A 13587-nucleotide genomic window follows, 5' to 3' on the forward strand; every position below is an offset into this window, starting at 1 on the left:
TGAAGTGACAACTGATAAAGTGTAGTTAAGATTCAAATGACTAAAATTCATGAACTTTTTGCTATGTAAATAAAAAAAAACATCTTCAGTAACTACAGTTTCATATTTATGACCTGTGTGGGAGGTCTCGCTCCATCAACAAGTAACAAGTCAGATTTTTAGTGCAAGTGCATTGTTCTGGGGAAACAAATGACATTGAAATATCCACAGTTCTGTACATCTTGCCCAGTAGCTAGCCCAGGTAACTTCACGAAGTCAATGCTGTGCGAATCGTACGTGAAATCCCAAAGAATACCAGTACATCCTAATCACACAGGCTGCGGGTAAGTGTATAATGTTCATGCGAGGACCATCAGCTGCTTTTCAGCAATGTTAGAGCTGAGTTTGTATTTAGATTTGTGTGTCCTTTTATCACAAAACTGTTCACAAATTGGTGCAAGCAACAGTAGACAGAAGTTACTTAAACTCTTGTACGGTGCTTCAGTTAAGTTTCAGACAGATCCTCTAGACTCTACAGCAGAGGTTCCCAACCTGAGGGTAGTTAATTAACCTCTCTCGGGACTACATACAATTTTCTGAGGGGCAGAAAGAAGAGGGTTTGATTGCGTTTCGGTCACAAAACCAAATTCTTTTTAAAAGAGCATTATTATTATTATAATAGTTGTTGATAGTGGTGGTGATATTTCATAAGTCTAATACTGATTAGATAAGTTATTACTAACATCATAAAAAAATACTAGCATTAATGTACGACACAATATGGTGGCGATTTCAGCACGTGAAATAAATGTATGAATAACCTCCTCATATAGGGCAACCCGCAAACACATACTCTGTGCCATGTATCTATGAAAGTGAAGCTGAGACACATACATTACATATCCCTACAATATCTCGTGAAAACCCTTTTTCTGAATTGTAGGTACTTTCCGCAATTGACCAGAAATTGCTTCCTTACTCTGTTTGCAATAGATAAATAAACCAATTGACAGCACAACTCAACAGTAGCTATGTAATGGCTACTACATTGCTGTATGGTTTACACATTATTATTATTATTATTATTATTATTATTATTATTATTAGTGGCAATGGTTAGACATGAAACGTTGGCAGCCAGAAGTCTTCCTATCTGGTCTGTCCAGAAGTAATGAGTCCAGCAATCAAGTTATTTACAACAATAAGTGTTTTCAGATTGATATTTTCACTCTGCAGCGGAGTGGGTTTTGATATGAAATTTCCTGGCAGATTAAAATTGTGTGCCGGACCAAAACTCAAACTTGGGACCCTTGCCTTTCGCAGTTCCAAGTTCGAGTGTCAGACCAGCGCACAGCTTTAATCTGCCAGGAAGTTTCATATCAGCACACACTCTGCTGCAGAGTGAAAATCTCATTCTGGAAACATTCCCCAGGCTGTGACTAAGCCATGTCTCCACAGTATCCTTTCTTCCACGAGTGCTAGTTCTACAAGGTTCACAGGAGAGCTTCTGTGAAGTTTGAAAGGTAGGAGATGAGGTACTGGCATAATTAAGCTGTGAGGATGGGTCGCAAGTTGCGCTTCGGTAGCTCAGTGGTAGAAAAATTGCCCGCGAAATGCAAAGGTCCTGAGTTCGAGTCTTGGTCTGCCACACAGAGTCATTTTTGTAGGGTGAAACTAATGTGAGATCCCTACTTATTCTTGCTAGAAGGTACATTTCTCTTCTCCTTTCACAAGATACTTTAATCTCTCTTGTGAGCCATGGGGTTTTTTTCTCTTCTTTACATAGCTGTGCTTATATCCCTTTCTGATTAACTTATGCAGAAAGCTATTTTCAAATAATGATATGAATTTATTATGGAATAGATTAAATTCTATGTTAGCATTTGGTTCATTATAATTTCTCCCAGTCATCTCCTTAAACTATTCTTAGAAACATTCATCCTGGAGTAATTAATTATTACAACTTATTTCCACTGAAGAGTATCCATATTGGAAGGAACTATGTTACTTATCATAACTAACTGTGAATCACATTCAAAGAGAGCATTTCTTACTGAGTAAACAGTTATTCTCTTGCTTTGAGCTTCACCAAAGAAAACATTATCAGTTAGGGTCCAACTATCTTCATCCACCAGTGGTGGAATGTTAATTATTGAGATCAAATTATAGGATCCAAACAATGTTTACAGGTCATTTTTCCTATCAGAATCCTGTATAAAATCCACACTGAAGTCACCACAGACCATTAACTGCTTGCTGCTGTCTGACAGCTAGCACGGTTAGGAATCTGGGGTTACAGAAGTGTCCGATTCCACCCATCTGCTTTGACCCATAACATCATCGATACAGCAGAAATGGTTATTCAAAGTGTCTACAATATGGTGCCAATGATGTCACTACATACACACGGCAACAAATACGAAAATACGTATAAATAAGACAATAACATCTCCCTCTTAAAATACAATCAAACTAACGGTGCAACTGTGGGAAACTGGAGGTTTTAGGGAGGGAACAAGCTAAATATAACAGAAAAACACACACCACAATCACAAAACACACAAAAAGACTAATAAAAAAAATTACAAAATCTACAGTAATTGGACACTTCCCTTGACCTATATAGGTGAACCATAGCTATTGATATGAAAGAGCCAACACCTACAACTACGAAAAACAAAACCACAACACACACACACACACACACACACACACACACACACACACACACACACACACACACACATAAACCCTTACACCATGGGCCAAAGTAGACGGGTGGAATCGGATGCTTCCATTCACCCGGAATCTGGATTCCTCATAAACAATTCAAAATTTCCCATGGGGATCTATATACAGTTACAATTGAAAGTGAACTATTTTTTGGTATTAATTCACTAGCACACAGTTTTATGTATTAATCACTATGAAATCTACGTGTCTCAATGTTTTTTAATTTGTGTTCTATCTTAATATATGTAACAACTCCTCGTTCTACCATATTAGTGCTGTACAAGTAGGCTGCAGTAGCATAATCTTTTATATGTAACTTATCTAACCCTGTGGTCATGTGGTGCTCAAACAGGCACAGGATGTCTATCTTTGCAGAGCTCTCTAATTTTTCCAAACAGACAAGAAGCTCTTCTACTTATTATTCAGTCCTCTAATATGTTGATAAAATAAGGTAACCTTGCTTTTCTGTGCATTCTTATGCATTTTGTGAGGTTCTTCCATTATTTTCAGTGCTTTCAAAACAGGTTACCTGAACCCTGATTCCAACCTAAAAAAAGAGCCCCTCTGACATAATAAACATGGTGGTCTTGCTATGTGTGATGGTGGGCCCCCGTATATTATTATATTATCCGCCAACCTATATTTCCCTCCACTATTCAGGTATATGCCATGTCTGGTATATTCACATCTCCCAACTGCAGCAACTGGCACAGCACCAGTATGAGATTTCATTTCAGTCGGCGGCAGCCTTCTCAACTCAGTGTTCACACAGCTCACAGCAATGCTACCCCAGGGCTGGTCAGGGTGCTGCAGGACCTCCACAAAACTCACATTTGTGTGTGTAGCTACTACTCCTATATCATCAAGGTCACCCACAATGCTTTAATTACTGTTCTTTGCCAGGCTGTTCGCTGCTCCACCTATTATAACAATCTGATCCTGTTTGCCAAAACCCTTGCACAAATTCCCTATTTCCTCTATCACCTGGCTAATGCTAGCACTTGGCTTCACAATAATCACGACTTGATACCATATTTCTAATTTGCCTGAACCGTCTCGTCTACACCCCCCCGTGGCTACTACCTAGCAGCAACACACTATTTCCCACTCTCTTTTGGTACTGACCTATGAAATGGAATGATCATATACGATCAGTCAGGGGTAAAACAAGTGGAAGACTTTAGTTTATTGGCAGAACAATGAATAAATGCAATACGACTACAAAGGAGATTGCTTACAAATCACTCATGCGACCCATTCTGGAATATTGCTCAAACTCATACCAAACAGAACTAACAGAGGATATTGAACATATACAGCAAAGGGCAGCACGCATGGTCACAGATTTGTTTGAACTCTGGGAGAGTGTCATAGACATGCCGAAGAAACTGTGAAGAAACTGAACTGGCAAACTCCTGGAGATAGATGTTAACTATCCCGAGGAAGCCTATTTACAAAGTTTCAAGAACCAGTTTTAAATGATGACTCTAGGTATATACTATAACTCACCACATATCGCTCTCATAGGGATTATGAGGGCAAAATCAGATTACTTAGAGCACACACAGAGGCTTGTAAAAAATTATTCTTCCTGTGATCAATACATGAGTGGAATGGGAAGTAATCCTAACTGGTACAACAGGACATAACCTTTTCTATGCACCATACAGTGGCTAACTGACTATAAATGTGGATGTAGAATATTGCTTATATTTATGTCTCATACCATATGGGATTAACAGGGTTGTACAGAGGAGGGCAGCACGGATAGTCCAAGGTTTGTTTCACCAACGGGGGGGGGGGGGGGGGGGGGGGGGGGGGGGGGTCATAAGAATGCTGAAAAACTAGAATTGGCAGATGTTTGAATGTAGATGCCAAATATTCTGCGAAAGCCTACTTACAAAGTTTCTAGGACCAGTATTATGGGAAATTCTAGATATACTTTTCAGCCACCTTCATATCAGTCTGTAGATACTGCAAAAGCAAGATTACACTTATATACAGTGTGCACTGAGGATTTGCAGTACTCAATCGTCCTGTGCACCATACACAAATGTAATGTAAAGGAACCCTAACACATTGTTCAATGCTAAGTACCTGTTTGGGTTAACAGATGTATAAACTGGCTTGATTTCACTAAATGATTTTTTTTTCCTTTAGTCACTGAAAACTGGACCTACAACACAGGCATTCCCCAAATCAGAAAAATATTTATTAATCAAATGTACCATTGCTGACAAATTGGTACATCAATGGGACAGAAACTAAAAGAAATAAGTGGAGATTAATAAATTGCCTGCACTCCTGTTGGTAAACAAAGTAGTTTTGTCAATGAAAATAAACTGATTGCTAGTAAATATTCCAACATTTGAAGAAAGAGCTCTGTCATAACACATTTGTAACCTGCATCTTGTATCTTCTTTAAACAGATCTGCATAGGACTACATGTAATGAGTATGAAATGACGGGTTCACCGCAGAATAAATTTTGGTATCAAAGATGAAACTGGAAGTTTTCATTTAATGAAAGAGCACAACAAAAAAAGACTTTCAAAGGTTTAACACAGTTTCAGAACTGTACTGAGGAATTATCACTGTGTACCTACTACGCCATCAGTATTAGTGCAAACCACGGTATTAGTGCAGTCACACAGTACAGTGCTGAGGCCTCATTGAAGTGTCTTAGCTCTCGTACTGTGTGTCCGCAAAAAAATTATGCCATATCCAACTGCACTGACAACTAATACACCACCCACCCCCATTAATACAAATATCATAATTGGAAAATATGTTCTACATTTTCTACGTACAATTCACAGCGGGAAAAACCTCGAAAACAAGTGGATGGTATAGTGGCTTACACCAGACGGAGGACCATTTCTGCAAGGAAGAGTGACTTTCAGGACTTTATATCTGCACACTGACAAGCGTCCCTATTTGTTGTGTCCCTATCGTGTACAAACAGGTAGCATCCGCTTGCAGAAAACACTTGCATGTAATTACACGTAGTGTTTCTTATATGTGACGGGCTGGATTTGGGATGGAGGGTGCGGCAACAATAAACCTTCCTGTATTTGCAAAACAATAATTTTCTTTCTCTTACACAACTGCAGCATCAACATACATAGAATTTTATAGTTGAAATGTGCCATTAAACAGTATGCTATCGTACATTAGCATCTATGCAAAAACTGTTTCTTCAATCAGTAGACAACTAACCGCTAACAGCCGCTGACGCTTCTCCCAGGTATCAAAACAAACATATGAGGCCTGCTGCACAGAAGCTGTCAAAGAGCTCAAGTGCTAAAGATATTATACCAAATTGTTACCAACGGTACACTGACATTTCTCCAACGAGTTAACTCGTTGCTTTAGTTCGTGTAGAATACACGTAAGAAAATCACAGTACGGTAATAATTACGTACTGAGAGTAAACGAAAATGCTAATCGGTTTGGTTCACTCACGAATAACAGAGGAAATGTAACATTTTCAATTCAACCATCACAGATTGTGCATATTGATTACCACCGGATGTCGATTTTCACAGAAAGGTACATGGGTTGTTCGAGCAAAGATGTCATAGCTATCAGGACCATTTGCAATTTTTGTCTACTGCACATGCGCAACGTCTGTGACGATCGAATGCTCGTTCTAGAAACTTCCCATCGGATTAAAACGTTGTTGCCAGAAGCCCGGCTTTTCGAGACAGTCCCTGTTTCAGATTCACTACGTTTACCTGTGATACACCTTCCGGAAGACGAAAACCGAATATCCGAAACCGTTTACTGTTGCCGTGTTTACATGTTATGGTCTGAAGCGGATTCGCTAGCCTAGTTAAAGATGGCGTCTGGAAAACAGCTGATGCAGTTAATGATTTAGTTAGCACAATCTCTATTTCCCTTCAATTAGACGAGGTGTAAACAGCTTCAGTCTAATATTCAACTTATCCTTCATGTATAAAAGTCACACCGCCAATATTTGCCGAAAAGTTTTAGAAACAAGACGAGAACTGACACCTATGCATATTTTAAAACCGGTTGCGTTTACATGGGAGCGAGAATCGATTGCGTAACTGGAAAACCGGCAACCAGAAGCAGATTTCCCGAATCAATTTTGAAGTGTTCATAACCATTCAGAAGCGGAACTGGGAAATCGGTTTACGAAATCTGGTTTTGGGAGCCCCATGTAAAAACGTTGATTGAAGGAGTCGGTGTTCCGAAAAATACTTCCGGGACAGCAGTGTGGCCCAGTTTTTCGGATTTCAGAGAAATATTCTTATTCTATTTATTGTTTCTCCAAATTGTTGCGTGGATCTCTATTTCATCTCCAGCTTTTAAGCTAAACAACGAGTTATTGTTCCCGCTGTCCCTTGAAGTTGCTTTCCACTGGCACTGACAAAGGTCGTCAGACTGTTATCACCGGATGTCGTTCAATAAAATCGGCAGACAGCTTGGTCACAATGCTTCTGATCTCGTTCGTCAGTGTTTGGCGGGATCGAGGAGATAAGGTTACGTTAGGTTACAATCTATTCTGTGTATGAAGTAGGTTAGATTTTTAACTTTCAAGTAGATACCATGACGCTTCTGTGCTTGGATACGAGTGCTACAATGCGGAATTTGCTATTAAAAAGATGGCGAATGCATGTAAATGAGCCATAGGACTGTCTCGTAAAGAACATGGCGAGTGCTGTAAATTTCACTACACCTGTCCAGTGGATTTGAGAAAGAAAGTAACAAGATTTATGGTGGCACTATTATTTCAGATTGAGTGTAGCTTTTAATAAAGTCAATCAATTAAATTCCAGCGTCCTTTAGTGCACTTACACAGCTCCAAATTCTGGTTTAGAAAAAATTTAAAAAGTTCGTGGTATTTCGTGTGCAAGAGTGAAAATACTAGCTTTTAAATTGGTTTTTAGGGCATCATAAATAGCATCCAACATATTACACAAAAACTTTGATGGGTCATTTCTAGTTTTACCTGAGCTGGAACTGTATCTTTAATGTGTCGGATTTTTTAATAGAATTCGAATCCCACCTCTATAAGAACGCGAAATCTGTTTTTCTAAACTTATTTGAAGTTGTGCAGACATACATCAATTAACCTTCAGTGTCTTTCATTCGGTATATGTGGAAAAGACAAAGTTAAGTGTCAGATACTCTGAACACCTAAAGCACTGAAAAGTGGAAACACATATGTACTCCATATTTGCACACAACTTTATGTAACTGAATCACCTCCCCCCCCCCCCCCCCCCCCCCCCCCCTACTAGCATCAAAACGGCAGTAAGCACTAATGATAATTTGTAGACAGGTAATTCTCGCCCACCACAGCCCAAAAAGATCCCATACAGTAACTTCGAACATAAGATCCTTGTCACTTGAACGAATTATTTTTCGAAGTTATAATCTGCATCTTAAGTTTCCAAAAAAGATTTTTGCCCGTTGCTGTTTCGAATAAACCTGCGATTTCAGTCTAATAGAGTTCGAACTAAAACCTGACTTGATATTTTTCATCCTCAGGACAGGACGCCACGAACTCCTCCTGCGACTAAACTTACCGGTTTATCACATAGTCTCGTGTCCGCTATTATGACTGAAAAAAAAAAACAGATTTGAATTTTAACGACTGTCGTCCGAATTCTTCTCGTTAGGGCGATGAGGTCGGAAGCATTGTAACTGCCTAAGGCTGTGGTCACAGTAGCACCCATGTCAGTGGATTCCGCCGACCACCGACATCGGCTGGAGACGGCCGATCTTTTCAAATCAGTACGCCACTAAGCGCGCAGTCACACTGTACTGTTGTTATCTCCCGAACGTACAGACTTCGTACGAGAATCGGTGAAAATCAAATCTTTTTTTTTTTTTCGGTCAAATCGACCGACGTTCTCGTACACGAATATGGAGCGTGAGACACTGGTAAGCTTAGTCCAAGAAAGAGTGACTTTGTGGCATCTTGAGGCTGAAAATATCATCAGGCTATAGTTCGAAATCTATGGATTGAAATGGCAGGTTTATTCGAAACCTCAAATAGGTAAAATCTTTAATGGAAATTTTAGGCATAGACCTCAAAAAAAAAAACTTGTTCAAGTGAAAAGGGTGGCATATCTTATACGCGTATAGCTACTGTACTGGATCTTCTTGTGGTAGGTTGTTAATAGTTCTCTACAAATTATTATTAGCGGCTTATAGAGAAATTGCGTGCTTACGGAATATCACCTTAGTTATGTGACCGGATTTGTGATTTCCTGTCACAGAGATCACAGTTCGTAGTAATTGACGGAAAGTTATCGGGTAAAGCAAAAGTGATTTCTGGCGTTCCCCAAGGTAGTGTTACAGGCCCTTTGCTGTTCCTTGTCAATATAAACGATTTGGGAGACGGTCTGAGCAGCCGTCTTAGGTTGTTTGCTGATGACGCTGTCGTTTATCGACTAATAAAGTCATCAGGAGATCAAAACAAATTGCAAAACGATTTAGAAAAGATAGGTATCTGAATGGTGCGAAAATTGGCAGTTGACCATAAATAACGAAAAGTGTGAGGTTATCCACATGAGTGCTAAAAGAAATTCGTTAAACTTCGGTTACACGATAAATCAGTCAACTAAATACCTAGGTATTACAATTACGAACAACTTAAATTGGAAGGTACACACAGAAAATGTTGTGGGGAAGGCTAACCAAAAACTGCGTTTTATTAGCAGGACACTTAGCGAAAAAAAAGAGTTTGTGAAATCTTATGGGACTTAACTGCTAAGGTCATCAGTCCCTAAGCTTACACACTACTTAACCTAAATTATCCAAAGGACAAACACACACACCCATGCCCGAGGGAGGACTCGATCCTCCGCCGGGACCAGCCGCACAGTCCATGACTGCAGCGCCTCACACCGCTTTTTTTTTCATTTTGTTCGTTGTTGATCATTGTGTTTGGTCGTTGCGGACGTCACATGACATCCGTTCTAGTTCGTTTGTTGATCCTTCGACTCAGTTTTTTTATTACAGAGGCTGAGCTACCGTGCCGCTAGACCGCTCGGCTAATCCCGAGCGGCTCTTAGAAAATGTAACAGATGTACTAAAGAGACTGCCTACACTACGCTTGTGCGTCCTCTTTTAGAATACTGCTGTGCGGTGTGGGATCCTTACCAGATAGGACTGACGGAGTACACCGAAAAAGTTCAAAGAAGGGCAGCACGTTTTGTATTATCGAGAAATATGGGAGAGAGTGTCACTGAAATGATACAGGATTTGGGTTGGGCAGAGCTCGTACGGAAATATATAAGTGTTCGTTCTTTCTGCACGCTGTACGAGATTGGAATAATAGAGAATTGTGAAGGTGGTTCGACGAATCCTATGCCAGGCACTCAAATGTGATTTGCAGGATATCCGTGTATATGTACGTAAAGATTAGTGCTTACTGGCGTTTTCTGCCAGTGGGGTAATGATACTGTTAATATGAAGCGGTTTGCAAATGTGGTGTACGGTATATATTCCTATTTCTAAGTGCTTTAGGTTTTCAGAGTATCTCATGCTACACTTTATGCGTGTGGTAAATGAATGTCATGGAAGGCTAATCGACGTACGTCTGCACAACTTTAAATAAATATAGAGTTTTGCTTTTCCAGGTCACTACGAACTATCTCGAGTATGTAACAGAACGTTTCTCTCGTCCTCTCATACACTGTATTCGCAAAACTTGTCTGGCTATTCCGATAACTGAGGACAGATTGTACAGCACTAGCCACATTCTTTACGAAGACATGACAGCTCATTCAATGCATTCGGCGTCTCTTTTATCGGCAGAAGCCGCTATGCAGGCAGCACTCTCTCCATACACATAGGCGTCGTGGTATCCATCCCATCCTAAGAGGTTGAAACTAACCTACTTCATACATAGAATTGATTCTAACCTCGCCTAACCTCATTGAACCTGCCATAAATTGACGAAGGAGGTCCGACGCACTATGACCAGCTATCGGCCGATGTTATCGGGCGACCTCTGGCGATGTTGTCTGGCGACCATTGTTGATGCCACCGTGAAAGCGGAATTATTGTGCATAACGCTATTGAGTTTCCATTATTGTCCCTTATCTACGTTCAGTTTAAGCTCTGCACCAACGTGGGTCTCTGCCTGCCTGAGTTTTATCACAGTTAGATTGTTATTACCATTTGACTATTTCCAATGAACTCAGAATGCCAAAGAGGAGGCGTTCATTCCAAGAAAAATATTCACAAGATTGGTTCTTCATAAAAGAAGGGAGAAATGACAATGAAACAGAATGGGTAATTTGTGTTAGCCGGCTGTTGTGGCCGAGAGGTTCTAGGCGCTTCAGTCCGGAACCACGCTGCTGCTATGGTCGCAGGTTCGAATCCTGCCTCGGGCATGGATGTATGTGATATCTTTAGGTTAGTTAAGTTTAAGTAGTTCTAAGTCTAGGTGACTAGTGACCTCAGATGTTAAGTCCCATAGTGCTTAGAGCAATTTGAACCATTTGTGTTATGTTTCCTGGAGGAAGAGCGATATTAGGAGCCATTTAGGTAGCGTAAAGCATAAATCAAAGGTGTGGACAGCTTCCAGAATGAGATTATCACTCTGCAGCGGAGTGTGCGCTGATATGAAACTTCCTGGCAGATTAAATAAGAGACGAGATACTGGCAGAAGTAACGCTGTGAGGGCCGGCCGTCAGTCGTGCTTCGGTAGTTCAGATGGGAGAGCACTTGCCCACGAAAGGCAAAGGTCCCGAGTTCGAGTCTCGGTCGGGCACACAGTTTTAATCTGCCAGGAAGTTTCGTGTGGACAGCTATTTTATTTCAAATTCATGTAAGTGGGTCAAATTTGCAATAGCAGCGGAATTAGCTATGATCCCATTAGACAACATGTGTCTTAGAAATCAGTGGACTGTGTTTCTAGGCTAAGCACCACATTTTTTAATGATTCTCGATCAGCAAAACATGTTACGTTGGGCAGAACAAAATCGACGGCAATTGAAACATCGGTGTTAGCGTGCAAACAAATATGTGAAGATCTTTAGAAGGTCCGTAACTTTGCAATAGGTAGATACGGTGGTATTCGCAAAGCCGAGAAAATATTTCCAATAATTAATTCACTTTTTTTCAAGCTTAAGAGAATTGCACCAGTTTCTGCTTCCCAAATTACGTCCATTTTTCAGCTTAAGATACAGGGGGTAGGCAAAATAATGAGAACACCTGTACTTGCTAGTGAATTGTTTATTAATAAGGGGTTGGACTCCCATTTGCTCTTAATACATGTGCGATTCTTCTTGGAATGCTGCATATAATGATTGTATAGTCTCCAAAGGAATGTTATGCCACTCTTTAATCAGAACCTCTGTTAACTCCTGTAGTGCAATTCGTATAATAACGAAGAGTGGCAGTAGAGTTCACTGCCTTGAACATTTCCAAAAGCTGGAAATCCTAACTATCCCCTGTGAATACATTTTTCAAAGTATTACGTAAGTAAAAAAAAAATACTGACTGCTATGTTAAAAATCCTTTATTACACACCTATGAAACTAGAAACCAATACAATCTGCATCTAGAGAGGAAAAATAAAGTTAAAACTCAGCAGAGCTTGTTGTACAATGCCATTAAATTATACAATAAATTACCCCAAAATATAAAAGATATTGACACAATTGGACAGCTCAAAACAAAACTAAAAAAATTTTTATTGAATAAAAGTTTTTACACGGTAATGGACTATCTGAATTAAAACATGTAGTGTAATTAAAGTAGCCTGCATTGCAATACATGAGGAAATAATTATAATATGAAATCCAGAATTGTACAGTACTATATGAAAATTACGTAAGGATATAAAACTGATGTAAGATACCTTAAAAATGTGTGTGAATATTAATTTTATGTGTATAAATTGTAGGTATATTGTATTGTATATGATTTTGCTGACGAAATCCGCACAATGTAAATTTTTACATGGATTAATAAAGAAATCAATGAATCAATCAGTGACGAGGGAGGCGGAAATCTGCTTCGGAGTGTGTGCTCCAATACCGCCCACAAGGGTCCGATAATGCTCAAGTCCAGGGACTGTGCTGGTCAGGAAATACGCTGCAGTTCAGGTGCATGCTTCTGATACCACGGCTGTACTGTTCTGGCTGTGTGAATGGTCGCATTATCATCGTGAAATATGGCACGATTGTTGGGGAACAATATTTTAATCATTGGGTGCACCTGATCACCTAAGGTGTTCACATAACCGTTGGCTGTAACACAAATAGCTGGTCACACTTCCACCTCTTTGCTTAACCGCTGGAATCAAGCAATCAGGATTGTAGGCTTCTTTTGGTGTTCTCCAGATCCCGATGTTGGAAATAACGAAAACGTTGACTCGTCGGACTATATGACGTGTTTCCACCGATCAGCCGTCCAGGATTTGTGCTCGTGACACCATGTTTTACGCTTCTTTGCGTTGATTGTCAAATGGCTCTGAGCAGTATGGGACTCAACATCTTAGGTCATAAGTGCCCTAGAACTTAGAACTACTTAAACCTAACTAACCTAAGGACATCACACACACCCATGCCCGAGGCAGGATTCGAACCTGCGACCGTAGCAGTCCCGCGGTTCCGGACTGCAGCGCCAGAACCGCTAGACCACCGCGGCCGGCCGTTGATTGTCGTCACTAATGTTTTCGGTATAGCAGCTCGCCACGAATATTCGCTTTATTGAGTTCTCGGCGGACAGTATCGATAGATACGTCCGCCTCCGTAGCATAGCGGTAGCGTTACCGCCTACCACGCAGGGGACCGGGTTCGATTCTCGGCAGGGGACTGGGTGTTGTGTGTCATCGTCATTTTCATCATCACTGACGATGTGGCGTCAACTACAAAGAACTTGC

General features: G+C 40.4%; 1 protein-coding gene across 3 annotated transcripts in view; it reads right to left on the bottom strand.

Moving 5' to 3' along the window:
* The window catches only part of LOC124553680 (histone acetyltransferase KAT2A), a 327182-nt gene extending 321197 nt beyond the window's left edge, over positions 1-5985 (bottom strand). Inside the window, exon 1 of one of the 3 annotated variants that reach the window (XM_047127565.1) lies at positions 5931-5985. The gene's annotated coding sequence lies outside the window, so the exon portion shown is untranslated. Of the gene's footprint in view, positions 1-5883 lie in introns of all 3 variants that reach the window. The other 2 variants (XM_047127567.1, XM_047127566.1) reach the window with 2 other exon arrangements.
* Positions 5986-13587: the final 7602 nt, after the last annotated feature.

This window comes from Schistocerca americana, chromosome 11 (genome assembly GCF_021461395.2).
Source record: "Schistocerca americana isolate TAMUIC-IGC-003095 chromosome 11, iqSchAmer2.1, whole genome shotgun sequence".
NCBI classification, from domain to species: Eukaryota; Metazoa; Arthropoda; class Insecta; order Orthoptera; family Acrididae; genus Schistocerca; species Schistocerca americana.